The sequence below is a fragment of the Stegastes partitus genome, unplaced genomic scaffold (genome assembly GCF_000690725.1).
Source record: "Stegastes partitus isolate 25-593 unplaced genomic scaffold, Stegastes_partitus-1.0.2 Scaffold719, whole genome shotgun sequence".
Taxonomy (NCBI): domain Eukaryota; kingdom Metazoa; phylum Chordata; class Actinopteri; family Pomacentridae; genus Stegastes; species Stegastes partitus.
This window is the reverse complement of record NW_007578450.1, coordinates 151267-171311: the sequence shown is the minus strand read 5'-3', so window position 1 is coordinate 171311 and position 20045 is coordinate 151267.

Genomic DNA, 20045 nt, shown 5'->3' with positions numbered 1-20045 from the left:
TTTGTACGATGATCTCACTGACAAAGTGTATAAGAGGACTTTTGTTTTTTTTCCCTTCTTTTCTTCCAGTGATATGCGGCGGCAGTCTTAATACTTCTTCCTGCACCATGATGAGTCAGGGTAAATCTATATACTGAATATAAATAAGATTGTGCCTGCAGAGCTCTGTAGTCACCGTACGCACCTCCTCGCTCAGCGGCAGTCGACTCTCCACTTTGCAGGACCAGAAATCTGGGATTTTGAACTGTCAGTGACCTGAACAGCGAGCAGCTCCTGCCGGATGTGTGTGTGTGTGTGTGTGTGTGTGTGTGTGTGTGTGTGTACAGAGAGCTTGTACACCTCACCGGGAGTCTGTTCTGCCCCATGCTGCCAAGACAGCTGGTTCTGGACTTGTCATGACAACACGTACCATCACAAGCTTTTCACCCACCGATCAATACACCGGTGGCTGCTGTGCAGATATGAGCACCACCCAGCTTTGACTTCAAGCCTCAGCCAGCGCCCGCTGCTCCACCCCCCCGGCCCACCGCACGTCTTCATGGTAATTTATGTCAGAACATATCTAATCAATTAATAATTCGTTAACCCTTCGTAACTACTTCTTTGAGTTTTGAAGGTAGAAGAAGTTGTCAAACACATCCATACCTTTCCTAATTATTTCATTTCAACCCTGCTGGACGTTCTGGACGATACCATCATCAGCAACCAGACAAGCATGTTCAGCGGCAGGCTGCTGCAACACAAACAGACTTAAACACTCTTTGGTTCCCCCCATGCCATCAAACTGTTCAACTCCGCAGTAGGAGGGAGTGGGCAGGAGGGGAGACGAGATAGGCCTCATCATCATCATCATCACCTAACATGGAGATTATCTTTATTGCTGTTGCTGTAAAGTTGAAACCAGAAGTTTACATCCACTGTATAAAAAGACATAAAATCTTTTTTTTTCTCACTATCTGACATTAAATCAGACTAAACTTTTCCTGTTTCAGGTCAGTCAGGATCACCAACATTATTTCTATTTGCTAAACGCCAGAATAATGAGAGAGAGAATTTTTTTTTAGAGAACCACTTTCTTCAGAGTCAGAAGTTTACATCCATTTCCTTAGTATTTGGTTGCGTTGCCTTTAAAGTGGCCATCACAAAGCCCTGATCTCCATCCTGGAGAACATCAGTGGAGCAAGGAGACCAACAAACCTGACCCAGTTCCACCAGTTCTGTCAGGAGGAATGGGCCAGAACCCATCAGACTGTTGTGAGAAGCTTGTGGAAGGAAACCCAGAACGTTTGACCCAAGTCATAGAGTTTAAAGGCAACGCTAGCAGATACTGAGGAGATGGATGGAAACTTCTGACTCTGAAGAATGTAATAAAAAATTCTCTAAATGTTTTTTTCTCTCATTATTCTGGCGTTTAGCAAATAGAAATAACGTTGGTAATCCTGACTGACCTGTCCATCCTCTACCTGTTTTGTCTGGTGTTCATACACAGTCCTGGCATCACAAATGGGAAACAAACAAAGCAGCTCAACACTATTCCAGCACAGAACAGAGGGAGGAAAAGGGAGGTGAAGTCGAACTGGAAGGAATGGGAGCAGTGGGAGTGAAGGAGTCAATAAATCTAGCACATGCTACAGATTTATATATGTAGCTTAAAAATAAGCAGACTTTACCTTTAAGTTACTTCTCTTGAGAGGGTGTAAATCCCTTTAACTCTCCACCGGTAGGTCAGTTTTTTTATTTAATACATTTCCTGAACAATCTCAGACCGTTGCTCTTTGCCTGGAAGGTCAGCTTTACACTATTTTTGTGGTTAAGCTGGATTTGAGCTTTTCCAAACATACTTGTCAACATCTTTATGAAAGTACATAAAAAAAAAAGAGGGGTGTTGTGGAAAATAGCAGGCTGCGGAGAGACTTGCAGAGGAGTCGACGTGCACGCTGTTTTGTTGACCTAAAAATTAAGTTGATTGGCTGAACCTCTGGACGTTTGCGATGCAGATGAAAACAAGCATTACCATAGTGCATCCCAGTATAAAGCAAACAGCCATGCAAATATATATACAAGAAGGAGGATATTTGCCTACATGCAGCTCAGGGAAGCTTCGCAAGGAAACATTTTGCCAGGTAGCGTTTGCTTGCACATCTTATATTGTCTCTCATGTTGCATTAACACTGTCCCAGAAAAGCCTCAGTTGAGAGAAACTCTAGAAAACATGAGTTGAATTTCAGGTCACCACAGAGCCTCTAACAGAGTTGCTGGGTTGTTAGCTGTCTGCTTTTGATCTGGGGTGTTATGAAGAACCGGATTCTTCCAGCATTCAGAAGCACTGCGGGTTCGGCTGATTTTATTCCACATTTTAACTGGTTGTTGTGTTTCTCAGCCGAGTGCATGCGTCTGTTCTTTTTTTTATTTTGTTATTGTGTTCATTTAAAGGTTTCCGACGATGACAAAATGCCGCAGACACGGGAGCACAACAATAGCGACAGATAATAAGCCATAACAAATAAATAAAAAATACTAAAGTAGATAAATTAGCATTAATAATTCCCATCTACATCTTTCTTTGAGTACTTAATTATAGCTTGTCTGTTAAAAAAAAAAAAAAAGAAAAAGGTAGCCACAGGTGTCACAGAGCAACAATAGAGGGCATTTTGTTCAGCTAGTGACATTTCTGACACACACACATTGTTTGTCCGAACGAGCTCATTTCTAGCCAATATGTGCGTTATCCTGCATGGGAGTATTTGACAGCTCCACTGCTTTTAAAACTGTGATTAGGATAATTACATAGGACTGCTTTTCAGCTGAAACTGAGGACAACTTTGAATACAGCGCCGGAATTTCAATCAGCCTCACATGCTGGATCTTACCTCCGTAAAACCCACAGTCAGAAACTTTGGAGAGTAAAAAAAAAAAAAAAAAAAAAAAAAAGCTGCTCTTTCATATGAAATTTGTCAGAAGCTAAGCATCACTTCGCAGCCAGATTAAACCGATGTCGAGCAGCTGAGAAATGCAACATTAAAAAAAAAAAAAAAGGATTGATGATACACAAATCTCAACGGAACTGCATCCATATCAAAGCCAATTATCATATGGGCAAAGCCTTGTCTGATTGCAATAAGAGCGAGTGAGGAGATGAAAGAAGAGTTTACTATGTGATGTCTACAGCGACGCCTTTGAAAAAGCATTGCTCGTGCTATAGGGGATACTGCTGCTTTCACCTTTAAGTGGTGTGAAAAAATGTGAAAGAGGCATCCGGGAGACAACCGGGTGGCGTGAGATCGTGGAAACACGTGTTGAATCCTGCTGGGCGGCAAAACATCGGCCATAGATCGATCCACGTACAGACAGGTGGACCGAGTGCATCATCTCTGGATACCGTCGCTGATTAATCTGCTGGTTTTCTTGTCTTCTGTTAAGTGGATTGTAGACATTTTTTCCCATCTACTGGGAGCTTCGTCTTATTTATTTTTATGGATGGATGGATGGATGGATGGATGGTTAAATAGATAGATAGATAGATAGATGGATGGATGGATGGATGGATGGATGGTTAAATGGATAGATGGTTGGATGGATGGATGGATGGTTGGATGGATGGATAGATGGATGGATGGATGGATGGATGGATGGATGGATGGATGGATGGATACATGGTTAAATGGATAGATGGTTGGATGGATAGATAGATAGATAGATAGATAGATAGATAGATAGATAGATAGATAGATAGATAGATAGATAGATAGATAGATAGATAGATGGATGGATGGATGGATGGATGGATGGATGGATGGATGGATGGATGGATGGATGGATGGATGGATGGATGGATGGATAGATAGATAGATAGATGGATGGATGGATGGATGGATGGATGGATGGATGGATGGATAGATAGATAGATAGATAGATAGATAGATAGATAGATAGATAGATAGATAGATAGATAGATAGATAGATAGATAGATGGTGTTCCCCAGTGTGTCAACAACACCAGATGTGGTGTCAAAAACGAGGGATGTGATCTCATCTAAAAACACAGCTCTGCATTGTTCAGGAGATCTAGAACAAAACGCGTGGTAGATTGTTTGTAACACGTGTATTGAATTGAGCGCCGAACAATCGGATGAAACACAACTTACTGTCACACCTCTAATAGACAGAATAATATGAGTAGTAGAGGGAGATAGAAGCAGTAAATGTGCCAGCGTCGGCGTACAGAGGTTCTCACAGCATACAAAGGGAAAGTTGTTAGTGTTCATTGGCCCGGCAGCTCTGCAGAAGCCTGAGGATAAGCCTTAAGCCAGAGCACAGCAGATAGCCAGGGGTGAGGTGAAAGCTCAGACAATACGGTTAGGCTCTGAGGCAAGCATCCTGCTGCAATGGCAGACTACACCAGATAATGTGTCACACAGCAGTGTGTTGGTGTCGCCGACAACAAGACCCTCATTCACACTGTCAGGGGAATCATCGTGGAAAGAATGAGGAACTACAGAGAGGAGAGTTGGAGAGTAAGAAAGAAAGCAGATCGAGGAATGAAAATCTCTTGAGCGGGATCCTAAGAATAGGTTAGTAAAGGTGTGATGCTGCCGGCATGGAGAGCAGATCTAGATTTCTCCCTGTCCTCCCCTCCGTAGGAATTGAATAGGCTGGCCGGATAATATAATTGGTTCCAGGAGCGGTGAATGATGCTGGGAGGGACTTAAACATACCCCAAGAAACCTGACAGTACATGCCGAAGAAAGAAAAGAAAAAAGGAAAACAAAATAAATGCAAGTTGACAGGCAAAATGGGGGACAGTTAGGCTTAGTGTTATTACCATGACAAAGAGAAAAGAGCACAGTGTCTACTCCCTGCATGGAGGGTGTAGAGGTTTAAGGACAGAGCAGCAGGAGATGAGGAAGTGGCACACTGAGCTGTGTGTGTGTGTGAGTCTCTCTGCTGTTGTGTCAGCCCGCGGGTGTGTGTGTCTGCGTGTGTGTGTGTGTGTGTGTGTGTGTGTGTGTGTGCTTTCTGTTGCTCTCCATCTCCCTCTGTCTTGTGTATGTATGTAATCATACCTCTTGCAAGGCGTAGCACTTTGTCTGCTCTGATATTAATTCCATGCAACTGGAACATAACTGGGGAGGCTCGGCAGAGGATTTTCTCCACTTCTAACGACAGACATGATTAAGTATGTTTGTTATATGCTCGCACAGGGCCTGAAGTGGTGTTACAGATTGAATCAGCTGCAATAGAGACAACTATCAAAGACTGATAAGTCCTAAGGGGCCCTTCAGGCATGCAGGAGACTGATTACCCCTCTACAGGGTAAGGAATGACATCATCCTTGGCTGGAAGATGTTAAGAAGAGGGCTAGCACGGTGCATGCTTCATATACCATCTTCACATGACTCACGCTCAACTCCGAGCATCGGCGTGGATACTGGTGCGTGTTGACTGCGCCGCTTCGCATCAGCTGACCACATCAAACAACGGGGGTTAATCTTTCCCTCGGCGCTGCCCAGAGGTTCCTACGGAGACGCAACTTTTCAGTCCGCGAGCAGTCCTCAGCGCCACGTCTAATGACACGGCCAGATGAAGCCCTCCGCTCCGTTCGATTCACTCGGCACTGGAGAGAAGTTAATTCATTAGCGAGCAGCGGCGAAACAAATAAATAAATAAAAATAATTGGATGATTCTGCATCAAGTGAAGAGTTTCATTCCAAATTAGATTTCCACAGAGCATAAAATATTGCTCTTATTAAGCATTACATGCGTTCCCACAAATAGAAATAAATAAATAAGTGAAAAATAGCAAGAGGATGCAACCTTTTGTTGTTTTCTGCTTTGAACTTTACGCAAACTGTGTGACCAGTTTTTGGAATAAGCCTTAAATGCCACTTCAGGTTAAGATGGGACAATGAGCTATAAGTGAAATCCATTTGAGTGAGCATAATTCCATACGTACAGGTCCTGTATGGGCCACAGACAGCCTGTGTGTCTCCATGAACATCTACATTACAGCATATTATGGTGTCTTCTAAACAATTACTGCAGTTGTTTTTTGTTTTTTTTTTCCAAACTGCTAATAAACGCTAAATTGGAGATGGGATTTAGCGTTACCTATTTAGCTACCAGTGTTTTCTGCAAAGCCAGCTGACAATGCATCCTTTCAATTGCCCCACTGATGTTACACAAACGCACACAATCCAATCCAATCAGTGCTCCGGACGTATGTGCTCGTCTCATTCACCTATATGCTTCAGGGAAATGGGGAATGTGGGGATTTTAAGTGCTGTGCGGGGAAAGACGGGGAATAAATAATTAAATTTGTGGCCAAAAAAAATAAATAGGAAAGCATGGTTTATAAATAATAATTTGAATTTATTTAATTACTTTGTAATTGCGGGTGGGGGGAAAAAAGCTATTTTTTGCCATCTAACTGGAGATTAAACCAAGACTGTATTTTCTTTTACATTTATTTTAATTATCCAATAAACAATCATCTCTATTAATGCATTTCATTTATTATTTCTGAATGTGTTGAGTTTTCACTTGTCTGAAAAAGCTTTCACTACATTTTCTCAGTCACGGGGCTCCATAGCAACCAAATTCACACACACACACACAAAAAAAAGCATTACTCAATATCAGCAGAGAGTGGCCACTTGTGCATCGTCTCCGTGGGTTATCTATTGTGCCGCTGCCACCCAGAACGCATCACACTCTGGGTGGCTAACTTGCCCCCATTTGATGAGCGTTGCAGACCCTCATCAAAATATTATTATGTTTTAAAAATCAAAATTGCACGCTTATCGCCGGGTGTGACACAAACAGATGGGTAATTCATTTTGTCAATTCCTGGACCCAATTATCTGATTAGACATTAGGTTTCCTTGTCCGGCTCTGTTGACTGCACTATAGAATTAGACCCACCAACACGTGTTATTTTCTCCCGCTGGCACAGACTTTTTCTGCTGATATTTTCGACTTGTTAGGATTTTCCCTGCACCGGGAATTAGCAGAAGCAGCAGGTCCTTCCGTAGCATATTGCCCCAGACAGGCAGGTTATGTTTTCTTAACCTCTTGTTTTTAAGCACCATGAAGTGTGACAATATTCACCCTTCAGCTCCAGAAATTCTCAGTAAGTTACCTGCAGAAAGTGAGAAGCAAGAAGAGCAGCAGTTTCACAACACTGCCCAGTTTTACTTTTTCGCGATTGACCTGTCAATATGAATTTCTGTGTGTACAACAAACCGAGCACCTAAGGCTGTTTCTGCACTGATTATACAGTACACGTTGAGAGTTACCAGACACCTATTATAGGAATTATGTTGCTGTGAAAAAGACATGTGGTGACAACATGCTGCGATATGGATTTTTACATAGGGGTCGGCGCTCACGGCAGTTAAACAGACCACCACGGTTGTCTTAACAAGAGACCTGACACTAATATCAGTCGATCGTTGGTGCTGTTTAGCTGCACTGATCGTGTTCCAGGCTCCTAGTGGCCGAAGCGCACCCCTCGACTCGCTAAACGACGTTAAGCAGCGCTCCCAACACAGTTGACAGTGACCAAATGTTTGTCCGCATGATGGGAGGGACCGACGAAAAGGGTGCGAACTGACAGATATGTTGTGTCATTATCAGCATGACATGCAACACAGCGGTGGCACGGCGCGGTGTGAATTATACAGCAGCGAGACGTTTAGGAATGTTAGCAGGGCAGGGATTATGGCGCGGAGTCCAGGGTCGCCTGAATGAGTGTCAAAAGACATTTCAATCGCAATTATTGTGTGTTTTTTTTATTTTTTTGTTACTGCTGCTAAAAACTCCAAGTTGGTATGAACTATCTGGCTTATGAAAGATTATGTCAATCATAGAAAAAAAAGAAAAAAAAAGTTAAAAAAATAAATAAATATTAACATAATGGTTCAGAAAATTGAAGGTTTTTCGAAAATATGTCCTAACACGCTAGAAAGTCCAATGTCAAGATCGTACAAATTGAAAAAAAAAAGGTTATAATAATAAACAGGAATATTATTTCATTATTATGTTTTATCGTGACACCTTGACATCACTGGTATGTCAAACTTTTTACTACTGGTAAGAAATACAACATTTTAAAATTGAAACTATTTTAAAGATTTGATTTATTTATCACAAATTATTTATCCTCGCTGTATATCGCAGTATAATTTACCACCGCCACAAAACGTGAAACGCATTTATAGTCGAGTAAACACCTCTGTAAATTCGTTTAAACAAAACCTCTGAATTTTTAACATCAAAGGCTGGTAATAAACTGACACAAAATTAGACACACAAGCTGAACTGGAGCTTCACAACATTTAGAAACTGTAATATTAATATTTAATTTTTTTTTTTTACCACTAAAAACCACGTTTCTTGTCCTGTAATGTTGGATATTCGAGGACATGCACTGTGCACCTGCTCTAATTGACAGATCAATTCTCCAAAACTCTCCTGCTATTAATACCACACCTGGGTTTGTATGGATTGTGTAACACAGTAAAAGCTACAGTAGATGTTGAACTCCAAGACCTAATAAAAAAAAAAAAAAAAAGAAGCCTGTCGAGGGGGCTTGAAGTCTTAAACTGTCTCACTTGTAAAAGAACAAAAGGTTATTTTGACTATTTTTGGAGGGTTATATTTATAATATAAATGTTAACGAAGGCACAAAGCAAGCAGACACGAAAGGAAAAAAAAAAATTAACAGTCTTTTTATCTTTTTTTTTCTCCCCTTCCTCATCAAGCAAAGGTTAATATTCGTGTTTGGCTTAAGGAGGCGACAGCAGAAATATACACCATCACTGATTATTAAAGAAGAGACAATTACATTTATAACACAGCCAGGAAATTATAAAAACCGAAAAAATTCGACATTGAGAAGAAAAGTCTGACTTTCTCTTGGCTTCCCTGTCATTGTGCATTAGGTGTGATCTGTGCTCTGTGCCCAACTCCACACAATCACAGAAGCAGCTTGTAACCCTGAGCGACAGGGAGCAGTCTGACTGTAGCCTATATGAGAAAGAGAAAGAAAAAAAAAAAAAAAAGAAAAGTACAAATCTCTGATCTCACACGTGAAAGCGTTCCTAAATTTAGGACGAGCGGCCATCCTTCACCCTGTAATCAATTTGAAACAGTCAGGCACGTCCACCCTTCTGACCAACACCTGAAACGGTAAAAGCTTCTTGGCTCTGTTTATATTTTCTGAGAAAAAGGAAAAGAACCTTTTTGTTTGTTTGCACACAACACAGTAGGAACAGAGGCAGAAATAGTAGCACCGATGGTCACAGTTTGGAGAAAAAAAAAGAAGAAAAAAACACAAATAAATGCTTAAAACTGCACCTGCTAATTATTCGGTGATATTCTTTCAGACTCCTGTAGCAGTGTTATATTTAACCAGCATGACTGTACGTTTCTGAGGTATTAATGCTTTTTCTACTTTTTATTTCTCCCCCTGAGAAGAAAAGTGCTTTCTCTTTATGCTAGGTTTCTCTGTATTGTTGGGATTTCTATGCAGTCCAAGGACTCTTGTATTTGATTTGTGGGCATTGTGCCAACTGCAGCAAAACAGTATGTGAAAAATTATAGACATGCATACATGTCAGCGCCTGTAGTCATGTAACAAGAGCAGAGGTGTTTTCAAACATACAGCCTGATCGCAGAAACATACATGGGGATTGGAATGAATACAGTTCGGTTTGATAAAAGGCGGCACAGCTTTCTTTTATGGCCATGATCTCTTCAAGAAGTTCCAACCACTTGCATTCAATTACTCACATTCAGAGGCTGCTGTTCAACAATCCACTGTTGGGTTCGCTTCAGTCTACCTTTATGAACCTTTATAATTATACCAGTCGATGTAAAAAAAAAAAAAGCTTATTAAAACGTTATGTTTCACGTGCAAAAAGGTCATTTCTAAATTGCTTATTTAATGCAAAACACAGAAGCAGCGCGGTAATATCAGAGAGGGCGCCTCTCATCTCGGTTGCATTATCTGTCAAATTAAAGATGCAACGTGTTTGGGGTTTTACATGTGAATTCAGGGACTATCAGCACAAGACTGTTTTCAATTCCGGCAAAAAGGATGTAAGACAAAGACAGAAGTCGGGATGCTGCCTGGCAAGAGATTCCCTGTTTCTGCTGGTATTATAGACAAATTAGACACGCCGCAGGCCTACTTTCTCCCCCCCTATGGAAATGACCCGCATAGTGTAATTTAGGAAACATGCAGTGGACGGCATAAATACTCCACCTTCCCTCGTAATCCCTCCTGCTGAAGATTTCCAGTGGAGACCGAACAAGCCGTCTGCACTCATACCTAGCAATGAGGTTTTTATTCAGACGCGCGGAGGCTGCGTTGCTCAATGGAGGTTTTCTTTAATGCAATGAAGAAGATGTTCTAGCTGCTGCTCTGTAAATGTTCTTATTTCATCTCAAGAGAAATTCCAAGCACACTAATCTTTTCAATAGACATATTGCGTATCTATTAACCACCATGTCACCTGCTGTCATACGTCTGAAAGGGGTAGTTTTTGACTGAAGAAAGGAAAAGTGGTGAATAGGAGGGATTGATATCACTCTAAGCAGAGCTCATTATTGTGTGGCTCTCTGTTTAGCAGGAGATAAATCCAGCAGGGTGGGTGCTCAGGCTAATAACTATTTCAAGTCCCAATAAAGCCCAAACATCTGATATGACTTAGGAAGCTGATAGAGGCTTGGCGATGGAGCTCGTACAAAATGTTGGAGCCCTTTTGTCAGAGCCGCAAAATCCCAGCAGAGACGTATAATCACCTTTTGCTCATTTTATCTATTTAGGTCTTATTAATGTTTGCAGATGGCACAAATGCCAAAAATGGCTCACTCTGCCGGCAGCGATTTACCAAATGTAAATACGGCGAGGGAGCAATTTCTGCTGCTCTGCCAACGTCTCCATCAATCAAACTTTTTATTACCTGAATTTGATAATAAGGCAAACGTGGGAATAGTTTTGCGTTTGGCATTTTTCCCCTCGCATTTGGCTACTCCATCTGGTCCCTTTAAGTAAATAAACACGTGTTCCGCAGAGTTTACTAATTATTTCAATTGCAAAATTTGGACGGCGTTAACCTTGAGAATAACACATATTTTTCTGCTGGAGAAAACTCCAAACACTGGGTTTGCAAGTAATCCTTTGCATATGGCGAACACCACAGGCCAGTGATTTATAACTTCACAAAGTCTTTCTTTGATAACAACATTTCGTAGATCATTTTTCACACTCACGGGCGATTCATTAAGGTCATTAAATTCTCTTTTAAATATTATCAGGATGTTTTAGGGGCCTATCTGCTGCCAACATGTTTGGCCGCATTTACTTTCCATTTCGGATGAATGACAACAAATTAGGTAGTAATAGCAAAAGGTCTTCCAGCGCTACCTTGAAGCTGTTTCTCATTCAGCCTCAGTGGCGGCGGGTTTGACAAACACACACTTTAGCACTAAAAGTATGTCCTCCAGGAAAACATAAAGAGATACATTAGACCTTGTGTGTGTGTGTGTGTGTTTTGTTTAATTTCAGATCACATCACAGCTGCCACTAGCACAGCCTCCACCGGCCAATCAAAGCGCTCCTCCTTTGTCTCGTGAGCGTCTATGAATCCATTGTAAACAGTCCTTATAGGAGCCACAGGTATTCTGGAGCAGAGCACGCTTGTCCTAGTGGGAGGCTGCGCACACATTATCAGCCGTAATCCTCTTATTTCCTTTTCCCTTTTAAAAATTTGTCTTTCCTCTCGACCTCATCAGAGGAGGTAGTATTTCTGTACAACATGTCGCCTGGCAGCTGCTGCAGGCTCACACTTCATTTTGCGGGGGGCTCCATGAACCTCAAGGTCCAGGGAAACACAAATAACACATGCTGCAGAAAATATAAAATATCTTTTTCCGTGTGTGCTGCTCGTCCGTACTAGAAGCTGAATCACAAAAAAAAAAAAAAGAAAAAAGATCTGGCTGACGGAGAATGCTTTGAAGGTTTTAGTCATACCCAAATGTGCTGTTTTTCTTCTCATGCGCCTCGTCAAGGTTTCTCCCTTGTGCGTCTGGATCGTAGATGCTGAGAGGATCTGGTACAAAGAGAATTGCAGATCAACTTCGGCTTGACAGTAGATGAATACAGCCAAGCACAAAGAGCCTAAACAGCATTGGCTGCACTTCAACATAAGTATGAGGCACATTTTGTTTAGCGTGCAACGAGGAAATGCACATAACTGCTTGCAATATTCTATTATCTCTAAGAAAAAAAAAAACAACAACATATTTCTGCTGTTTAACAACCGGGGCACATGCTTGTTTGCAGAATATTAGCATTACATCATTCATTGAAGTGAATCAGGGGCACATGGCTGCGGTTTGCAGGACAAAGCAGGCGGACAAGGCTTTGCAAAAAAAAAATTAAGCGACACTCAGAGCGCCGCTGTGGCTGTCCTTGCCAAGCACGATGGTTCCACTATCTCATAAGCAGACACTCCTCCTGTGCTTTTCAAGCTTTGGACAACCTACAACCCTCCAGTCAGCAATAGTTCTTAGGGAAAAAAAAACAACAACAACAACAAAAAAACAGCTCATTAATGGTGGAGTTTGAGGGAGGCTAGCAGGACCACAAGCAAGTAGCTGCACAGCGCGGAATTCAGATAGAGAAACCGCATGGTGTTGGACACGAGCTTAAAATGCCTGTGTGATTCCTTTTTTTTGTTTTTTTTTAACTTCCCGAAACCCAGCTGTGTCAGTTTCTGCAAGTAAGATGACACACAGGAGGCAACTAAAACTATTTTTACCACTTTATGTCTGCTTGTACAGTAAAGACTGACATGCTTTTTTTCCCCCCCCTTATATAGAATCTAGTACAGTTTTTTAGAGTTAAAGCTTAAATGTTATTGCTTTTACCTACTTTATCTACTAAAAAAAAAGCATCAAATAACTGAGTTCACACAAATTATTTACGTTTCTTTTCATAATTCCAGGTTAGATGTTCAAGTAAATGATAAGTAATTAGGGTAATAAGACTAAAATGATTCCATGGCTGTGATTAGACCATTAGCTGCGCGTGGCGGCAACACGCCGGGTTCCTCCAGTCAGGTGCAGGCTGCATTAACGCCGAGCAGATGTTTCGGTTAGTTCAAATCCCACATGTGTAAAGCCTCGGTGAGTGAAACCCGGCAATAACAGCCAGATTTCAAATAGCACGGGTAATGAGTTGGTAATATTTTAAAAAATTTCACACTGTTCATGTTAGGGTTAGCAGAATTATCACAGTAGGATAATTAGACTTTAGAGGGGGGGAAATTACATAAAATGGTATACATATATAATCACATAAATCACACATTTCCAAATGCGCTTTCTGTTAAACTCACACTCGAGGGGGCACAGTAAGTATGTGTAAGAAATCTGAATAAACTGTGGAGTTTATCGCTGCTGTCGGATGAAAACATCATGAGCTATATTGTTCTATAGAAACATCAGGATGTTCCAATCACTCTTTGAAAGGCACTCGGCTGACAATCACAAGATAGGAGCTAAAGAAAGATCAGACTTCTCCCACTTTAGCTTCTCTTCATGTGTTCACTGCAAACTCAAGGGTAGAATTTAAAATCCTTCTCCTCACACACACCGTAATGACGAAGTTCTATCATATTTTTAAAGACCTCCCGGCACCATTATCCCAACTGTCCGGCTTATGTGTGGGTTTCAAAAGCAGAATGGGATGCAGAGCCTTCAGCTATCAGGCTCCCCTCCTGTGGAACCAGCCTCCAGTTTGAGTTAGTGAGGTCCTCTTTAGTTTTAAGATTAAGCTTAAAACTTTCCTTTTTGATAAAGCGTATAGTTAGGGCTGGCACAGGTGACCCTGAACCCTCCACTTAGTTATGCTGCTGTAGCCCCAGGCTGCTGGGGGACCTCCCATGATGCATTGAGCATCCCCGACTCTCCTCTCTTTCACTCTCCATGCATTTATATGCCACTATTGTATGTCATTAACTTTGTGTCTTCTCTCTCCCGTAGTTTCGAGCTTCGTCCTCTCTGTCCTCTCTGCCTCCTTTCTGCAGGTATCTCCGGCTCCAGGGTTGCATGTTTCTGATCTGCGGTTACTGGCTCCACCAACCTGCCCACTGTTTATTGTCTGCCCTCCCGTCACCCCGACCGGTCGAGGCACATGGCTGACCTTCCCGAGCCTCGTCGCGTTGGAGGTTTCTTCCTGTTAAAAAGCAGCTTTTCCTCGGCACCGCTGCCAAACGCTTGCTTAAGGGGGAATTGTTGGGTTTCTCTCAGACTTTGCGATGCGAAGTGCCCTGAGACGACTGAACGATGAAATAATATCTAAATTGATACGGATAATGCCGACATTCTGAATTATACACGGTCACATTTTTTTTATTTTTTTGTATTGTTTTTGCTAATACTGCTCTGTACTGCACGTTGTACTTAAAAAAATCTAAATGCAGCACATTTTGTTGGAACTCATCATTTACACACTGTCGATTGTTATTTTCAGGAAAGATCGGAGTACTTGTGCCACTATTGCAACGGTCGCATTTGCTGTAAATGTTAAACTCTCTTAAATAACACTCAAAAATACTGCTGCCACACACACACACACACACACACACACAATCCAGTTTATGCAACTGCCAATACAACTTACAAATTATAGTGTGTGGGATAGGATGTCACATTTCACTCCCTGTCTTTCAGGGAAAAAATAACTCTCTCTGTATTTGCCTTGGAGATATTTTTTTAAAACTGCTCAGCGTGTAACACACAGATGAAAGTGATTAATAGTAGATTTTGCAGAAAACTCAAGAAAGGAGACCTATTAAAGAAAAGAGACATGGACGGAAATATGAAATCTGATACAGCCACTGCACATACGAATGAAACTAAAGCCAGTACCAACCCCAAAATTTCCATTTCTGATAATGGGAGCGACACCAAACTCAGAGCTGCAGTTCACAGTACAAAACCCATCAGCCCTTGTCACAGATGAGCTGCAGTAAAGGGAGTCTGGTCTGCTGCAAGCTGAATGTACTTAATAAAATAGCCGCTGTGCGAGAGAAATCTAGGCCAGAGCAGTATTTCTGTTTACCACTATTTACCCCCAGCATGCACTCGGAGGGGTTTCTGGGAAAACAGGTGCAATAACTGCAAAATCCTGTTCCACCTTGTGAAAACAGTTGTGGAAAATTAGCATTGCTCCTCTCTTCTCTGAGCTCCAGATACGCTGCCATCAATGAAATCAATTCTTCCTCTGTCATGCTTTAATCACTCACATAAACAGTTTTAATCAAATCTGCAGAACTTCAATGAATTGTTCCCCTTCAGAGGCTCCATGTGGCCTCTCTCACCCCCATTTTCTGTTTTCTGATTTCCTTTACATGTCAGTTGTTCTCTCTTGATCTGTTTTGTTTTGTTTTTTTTAACTCCTCTGTTGTCTTTTATTCTTATTCCGTTCTTTCTGCAAATCGTCAACTTGCTTGGAATCATTTTCAAAAATTATGAAAGCGATTATATGGATTTGAATTGTCTCATTTGTTTTTTTTTTTCACCTCAGCAAATGACAGAAAAACCAAAGAAGAAGATGCCTCGTGCACTGAAGGCATTACCAGGAAAATCAAGGGCCTGTTTCACAGACATGGATTAAACTAATCCTGGTCTAATACACTGAAAAAGAGAACTTTGGCTGTCTGTCTGTGAAACCAATCCTTAAATCTCATTGAATTTAAAATGTCTTATATTTCTATACTCTGTATTACACAAAACGGGAGACCTATCAGGACATACTGCTTCATTACCAGCACAGAGCTGGGTCACGTCAGCTTCCACGTTAACACAAGCAGGTTGTGTGTTCCATGTTGAACAATAACCTCCTGCAGGTTTACTGTGCATTAGGTTTTCCACAAAATTCTACCAAAGAGTGCTCCCCCTGTCTGATATTTTTTCCCTGTCTCACCCCTTTCATTTGCTTAATATATTAATCTATTCCCTTTTATCCATTTCAGATGATATCAGACCTTTGCTGTATCACTGCAGTGGCAGCCTATATAGTAAAGTGTCGCCACAATGTGATTTCTAGCTGACGACAGAGAATTAATCGCTAAATCCTAATGTTCCTGTCCGATACGTTTTCTTTTACATTAAAAGCATTTAACTGAGCCTTCTACGCAGAGGGAGTTACAATGAAAGCAGCAAACACTCATCTTCCCCCCGCCTTCTTTCACACTGAAAATATTTCCAGGCGAGCCCACAATGGCGAACGTTACAATTGCGTTAATTATTTATTATTACATGATCTCAAATGCATTTTGCTTCCTAAACATAGCTGACTGCGTGTGTGTGTGTGTGTGTGTGTGTGTGTGTGTGTGTGTGTGTGTGTGTGTGGCTAATGTTTCCATTGCCGAGTCTGAGAGTGTGTAAAATATTTAGGTGTACGAGCCCTTTATGACTGTGGCTCTTCTGCACGAGGTATCGCAGTCGATATCAGAGCAGAAACACGATCAGAGTGATGACCGCCGTTCTGGATGTGAAAAATATTTGCATTGCTGCCATTAGAAAGAGCCAAGCCAGTGATTCTGAGCTCATCTGTCCTTGACTCAAGTGTTGCCTTTATGCTGCATGTCTGCTATTCTTTGATGTGAGAACATTGCCCCCTGCTGATTCTCTTTTGTACTCTATCAGAGGCCTCGACGAGCCGAGCTGACTGACAGCAGACATGTGGGATGGGGTCACGCGAATGCTGCAGAGCTATCACTCTTAGCTTTTGACAACTTTTTTTTTTTTTTTTTTTTAACGGTTTTCTCGTCTCTCATGTCGCATGTCTGTTGTCATCTCTTTGTGAGTCGCATTCTGCAGCAGCAGCGAGCGCATCGTGTTCTGGATGTACTGTTGGTATTTGGTTAGACTTCACAAACCAAAGTGTTTGGGAAAGCTCACACAGAATAAAGTCAGAGCGGTGGTCTAAATAATTCACTCAGATTTTTCTAAATAAATATTGATAACACAAGAAAAGCACACTGAGTTAGTACATCCAGGCAACTCTTATTCTCGCTGCACTGTAATTTGGCTTTAAATCTTAAATACGTCTGAATATTTATGACTAAATAATCAAAGCTAAAGTTAGGGGGGAAACATCTCTACGTTTAACACTTTTTAAATGTCTGGGTGAGGTTTCATCACCACCTGTCATTTTCATTTTATAATGTTCTTTAATCCTGATTTGCTAATGAGAGTACAGGGTGTCGCTTCTCTCCAGCTGGTTTCCTGCTGTGACAAACAAGTAGGTAAAATATTTGAATTACCATTTGACATCACTCCAATTATTAGCAGGACATTATGTTCAAATTAGGAGATTTCTCTTTTCTAGTCGGTCCTATTTGCACTGATGTCATTTTCACAATGATGAAAACAATATTTAAGAGTTGGTATTCCCGTAAAATAAATGACAACAACTTGCTTCATTCAGGCTTCTTGCTGTATTTCTCTTGCTATTTCTCATGGATGAAGCCAGCAGGGTAACTAGGTAGCTACGTAGCCAGATGATGTCCTTAATCTTAAGCCCTCCTACTAAGCTCTGATTGGTCAGCTGTTTCTCTACATCCAGGGAAGAGAGCAGCTCAACACCAGACATATTTAAATCACTGAATAAATCAGACATGAGACGCAAAACAAACTAGCAACCAATCAAAACTCCTCTAACTCGACATAAAACCATGTGTTGTGCAGAAAGAAGGTGTGAAAAAATATAGATTTATTTTCAGGGTTTTCACTGAAACTACAATTGAGCCAACTGAGAAAATCAAAAAGAAAGCTTCTGCTTCACTGTAAATAAATTATTTTCGCTGCATTTTAGCTGTCAGCCAGCAAAGCACATACATCACGATGAAATGCTCATACATGCTACTCGAGTCATCCAACATAATGCCTGAAAGACTCTAAATAAACGCTAAAAAATGCCTGGTGAGAGAAATTGGTATTCTAACTGCAGCTCTGCTCCCAACTGATGATAATCTGTATTCACACAGTCTGCCATGTCAGATGAAAGCCTTCAATTAGCAGTCAATTCTATTCAGTATTTTCTATCATGCCACCACTATTTACATTCTCCGTCAGCACCCAAGGCAGCTCCATGCCCGACAGTTGCAGGAATCACTCCTGGTGAGAATATGAGTAACCCTGCTGTGAACAAAGTGCAAAAACAAGTGTTTTGTAGTAATCATAGACGAGGTCTTCTAATGCCTGATGCTCCCTACCTCGTGGCTGCAGATGTAAGGAGCCATAAGTCGAAGTGTCATTCTTTCAGTCTTAACCTCCGATGGAAAACCGAGACTCCAGCGAAGAGATGAAACACCTCTGATGCTTTGATTTGCAGCCTCATACTGGCAGGGCTCCGTGCAGGCCCTCAGTGTGATGCTTGTCCTCTCACCAGGTGTTCTTAGTGGAGACGAGCTGCTGATTGAATTTTGCTTTGCTACCTACATGACACCGTTGGACTCGCAGCAAATGCATTCAGAACAATACAGTAACTGCCTCCCAGCGTAATGCACTTAAATAATAGGACAGGCATATCAGTCTGACTATAAGCTATGATAATATTATCTTTGTATTTCTGTGGGTGGCATCATGCTATTATTGTGAAGTGACAAGCACTGCCTTGAGAAGTTCTTTTCTGAGGATAATAAAGCATCAGCAGTAGGCCTCATCTTTTGCAACTCAATAATCAAACTCATACTGAGATGCTGAGGAGCATCTCAGTTCTTTTGTGTATTTGTAAATTCGTCCCGTGCGGGGATTTGTATTCAGTGTCATTATTATTTGCATTGTACTGTGGTAGTATGGGGGGCCAGGCGCATAAAAGAACATATTTCAAAGCCAAGAGCAGGCCAGTGGGAGTCTGTTTTCAATGAAAAAGAGCTAAAGGCCAGTCTGTGGCGACCCTGCTTCTACTTAGCCCATGTGTCTTGCTGGGTCAGGCCAATAGCGCTCCAGGTCAGCTGGATTTCTGGCAGCCCCTGTGCTGGAATTGACAAATTGAAACAAAAAAAAATGCAATCCTTTTACACAGAATGTGTTGAATTCATAAAAACATTATGTAAACACCCAACACACCGACACATGGTCGACAAACGTCTGAGATAGTAGAAAGACTGTAGTAGAATGACACCAGATGTAAATGCAGATTCATCATTTGCTCAGTTATCAAAGAAACGGGCCGAACGCTGGCGGGTTCAAGCCTCTCAGATGTGAGGATTCGCTGCTTTTCTCAGTTTTCTATCCCTGCAAACTGAGCATATTTAGGGTTTAGACGAAATGAGCAAAATGAAAATATCTTACTTGGTTCTGACAAAAATTCCGACAGCCCTCATTTTTTCACTGTGGTTAACAAATAAACCACGGACTGATCGACAAGGAAAATAATCTTCTGCAGCCCCACGTAAAAATATCTCAGATTAGAGCTGACACTGTGGTTAACGTGGATATTTTCTGAAATCAATACATATCATATCCTTTTATCACAGAAGGAAAATGTGTGCTGCTTCACATATACAATAATAAAAGTGATGTTCAGCGTGATTGTTGTTTTTGTTTGATTTCATTTGAACTCATATTTTACCTTTTTTTTCTGATTTCTGTACACAGACAGCGAAGGAGTCAAATTCCTTGTTGTACAAACTTGGCCAATAAAGTTCATTCTGATGTATTAAATATGAAATTCTTTTCTTTCCCTTTTTTGCACAGAATCAAAACGTGAAAAACAAACTATGAGCTCACATTATCACAATGTTGTTCAGCGAACAGCCTACATGCTGTGATAGGAACTTCTCAAAACAAGTCATGTAGGGAGGAAGAAGAAAAAAAGAAGAAATAATAAACATAATTTTACATGATAAATATATTTTAAGTCCTTCTATTTAGCATGCAAAAGCAGCATCCTCAACTAAATTGTGATAAATTCTTTAGAACAAACTATAATGTAGTTTTGAGCAGCTGTAAGACTTTATGTA